Source organism: Gossypium hirsutum, chromosome A02 (genome assembly GCF_007990345.1).
Source record: "Gossypium hirsutum isolate 1008001.06 chromosome A02, Gossypium_hirsutum_v2.1, whole genome shotgun sequence".
NCBI classification, from domain to species: domain Eukaryota; kingdom Viridiplantae; phylum Streptophyta; class Magnoliopsida; order Malvales; family Malvaceae; genus Gossypium; species Gossypium hirsutum.
This window is the reverse complement of record NC_053425.1, coordinates 42,440,641-42,444,657: the sequence shown is the minus strand read 5'-3', so window position 1 is coordinate 42,444,657 and position 4,017 is coordinate 42,440,641.

Here is a 4,017-nt window from a genome sequence, read left to right as displayed (position 1 = left end):
ATTCATTTTCTAGCAAACAAACACTGTAACAAAAAGGAAAATATTTTACGGAAAATGTTTTACTGGCAAACAAACAGAGCCAAGTTTACATTTATGTTCAAGATTTTTTTCAATTACTTTTTAATTGTATTTATTGTGGATGAAATTGTTTTTAAGTGGCAACAACGAGAGCACTTCAAACTATGTGCACCTAGATTGGTATAGTAATTGTCTATAGAGTAGTAAAGGTGAGGACAATGATCCACATAGGTAGGATAAGGAGGTTGGTAAGGGAGTATCATCTTGGAATGTCCTTCCTAGGTGAATCAATGCTCCTAACAAACATTTAGTGACTTAAAGAGCCTGATGGGCCTTTCTTGAGTGATGGGAGGGGGTGGTTGTTTGCCTAACATATCAATTTGGTTGGCTTGGAGTAATGTTTTTAAAATCAAATAGGTAATTGAATCAGTCAAGCCATTGATTCTCGATTCAATTTGTTCGATCGCTGATTCAACCAATTTAAAATTTTTTTAAAAACTCAAATATAATATTTTTTAAATAAATTTGAAATTCCATTATTTTTTTATCTTAAAAATAACTTTATTTCCTTGGTTCTTGTGTAAGCTTTCCTCAATTCTCACGGATTTCAATTTTCAAATCAATTAATTCACTTCAAATTTGTGAAGGGGGTTGTCTGATAACATATGAGCTTAGCTGGCTAGCTTGGAACAATGTTTTGATTTCTGGTTCAATTGGTTTGACCACCGATTCAATCGGTTAAAAATTAAAAAAAAACTCTAAAATAATATTTTTTTAAAATAGATTTAAAATCCAGATGAAATACTTTAAAATACCGATTTTTTTAAAAAAATTACCGAATTCGGCTAGTTTTTGAGAAATTTACAGGATAATGTTCAAATAACAAAAACGCTTCCATTCAGCGGAGTTGCATGAAAACCCTTCCAACTGGAAGCATTTTCCACAACAGTTACCATTCCCAACAGCTACCCCACCCAATGGCTATTTAAATAGCCATTAAACCCACCCCCACTAACGCCTTCTTTTTTCTATATAATTTTTTTTCTATATAACCCTAATTCTTTTCTTTTTTCAATTCAATAACAACTATCTCTCTCACATTCTCAAATATCTCTCAAATTTCTCTTAATTCCCTCTTAATTTCTCACTCAATTTTTATTCTTCTCTCAACTCTCTTTTCTTATTAAAATTGTATTAAGGTTTTTTTAAATTACTTTTTCTATTACAATTTATTTTGTGTTTTTTGAAATTAGTAATGACAAAATATCTAATCTATTTGGACAACAAGCACATTCAGGTCAATTAATTATAAATGGTAAGAATTTTTTTATTACATTTAATCTAATTTAATTTAAATATTTTCTTGTTATATTGAAATTTAATATTTTGTATTTTTTATATATAGTTTGAAGATCAGATTTTGGAGACGCATATTTGTAATCTACCCGCTCCTTCATCGTCCTTAATCGAACCATACTTGAGAGATCTAAGATTTTTGCGTGTGGCCCCGTATGGGTAGGGGATGTAAATTGGACCCTACACTTGTAAGCGCATTGACGGAAATGTGGAGACCTGAGACACACACGTTCCATCTTCCATGTGACGAGTGTACTATCACACTTGAGGATGTGTAATTACAGTTTGGGTTACCAGTGGATGGGCCGGTATTGATTGAGTCAGTTGTCCTAGTCGATTGGAAAGATGTATGCAAGCAACTTTTAAGGAGGATTCTGAAAACGATTTATTTAGCCTAGATAGATATGAATTGGTTGAAAAGAAATGTTGGTGGGCTCGATGTGTAATCAAGTGAAGTTCAAAGAGAGCAACTCACTCGGGCGTACATCTTTATGATCATCAAGGGTCTCCTAATGCCCAATAAATCACGAAATCTTGTCCATTTAAGGTGGCTGTTAAAACTCGTGGACTTTAGTGAAGCGGGCAAACTAAATTGGGGTTCAGTCGTGTTGGCGACATTGTACAGAGAAATGTGTCGGGTAATAGAACTACAAAAAATTAAAGTTGGTGGTTGTATGCTACTACTACAATAATAGGCGTGATATCGACTGCCATTTTTATGTCCTCAAGCGAACTACCCTTATGTACTCCCACTCATAACAAGATAAAATTCATTAGATAATATATTTACCGTAAAAAATTATTTAAATTTTAAATTATTGTGTTAACAAATTATTTCAATAGGTGGAACCATGGGGGACTACTGGAGGCTTCTGTTAGATCAACGATCGAAAGCGAAGGTATGTAATTTTTAAATTTGAATTATATAATATTAATGTAGTTGATTTAAAAGTTAATTGTATATATATAACTAATTTTTTATTATTTTAATATAGTTTGAATAGACACCATATTCTGATTCAAGAATTCAAGAATGCATCACATCTGAGTTCTTGGTTAATCCCAACTTCTGGCACGTGAAGGTGTCATTGGTAATGTATGATACTTTGGAGATGAATGAATCATATAGAGTTATGCAGCAGTTCGGGTTTAGGCAAATGATTCTGTTGGTACCCCAAGACATTGAAGATCTGCACCATATTGACTTGCAGGGGAGAATGGATGAGCATTTGCCTAAATTCCATACACAATATATCAATATTTGGAATGATAGGTACAAGTTTTTACCTACTTGTAAGGCCATTATCGCTTCGGAGTTAGCCTATGATCCTGAGTTCATGCCATGGTTTAGACACCATGGCAAGCCATATCTGCTAACAGAAGAGGCGAGGGCTAGGTAACATCATACTAGGAGGCCACAACAAGCACCTAGGCATCTAAGTTCTAAAGCAACTGTCGAGGTGGGTCCATCATCTACACCAGCACAAGAACTAAAATCGATAGTCGTACCATCTCTTGATTAGTATGGCTCGACTTATTCTGGTGCTTTCACTAACCCTTTCATTTTTACAAAAGCACCATATTTTTCTATTTCTACATCAATACCAAGTTTTATTTTTAGACCACCACCTCCATCCCTATAATATTACACGTCGATGCCATCAATGATTTAGATGATGACGATTCTGACGACGACGTATAAGCCATCTATGTTTGGGGCACCGACCAAAAGTACGATTGTTCTGCCATCGGTGTATGAGACATAATATAGTTATACGCCAATGTTGATGATGTCGCAAACACCTCGAGGATCATTGTTTTACTAACGTAGATCATCTTCACAACCACCTGTTCCCTAAACAGATGATACATGATGGTAAACGAGATGCACTTTGCAATCAACCACAGATGAAGGTGAAGAAGATGAGAGATCGAGACCACAACCTGTACTCGAGTATAGGATGTAACAATAAAGACGAGGAGGCCAGTATACAGCCTGAACCAAAAAGAAAACTGGTTTGCAACCGACGACCACCTAGTTGTGGCACACATTCTAATCGAAGATATGAATGATTTATTTTATTTTTTGTACTTCTAATGTAAATTTTAATTGTTTAGCTAAGTTATAGTCGATAAGATTGTACCGATATTAGATATGAAATATTTTTAAATAAATAACATTTTTGCATTAAAATTTGTTTTAGTTTTCATTTCATATTATTAAATCAAGTCTACATGAGAAAAACAGATATTATATTATTTTCTATAGTATAATAAAAACTCGTGTTTACAAATTACAAAAGAAAAATGAGTATGAATGAAAAAAATCAACAAATAGATTTCAGTTAAAAAATTTAATAAATCAGTTAATGAGGTGTTGTCCTTATATTATCTCGTCGGTGTGGACATGACGACATTGTATGCCTTGGGTTCTACACCATTCACATAACCTCGGTTGGTTTGTCTTGTCCTGAATATCCATGTTCTTTCGTATCTGAGTAGATGTCGGCCGACCTTTTGGTTTGCGACGTAATGATCTATTGGGTAACAACTTAAATGGAGAGCTTGATATCGATAACCACATACTTTCATCTGGGGTTGGTGGGAGTACGTTTCTCCTTACATTATACATGTGTTCTAGTT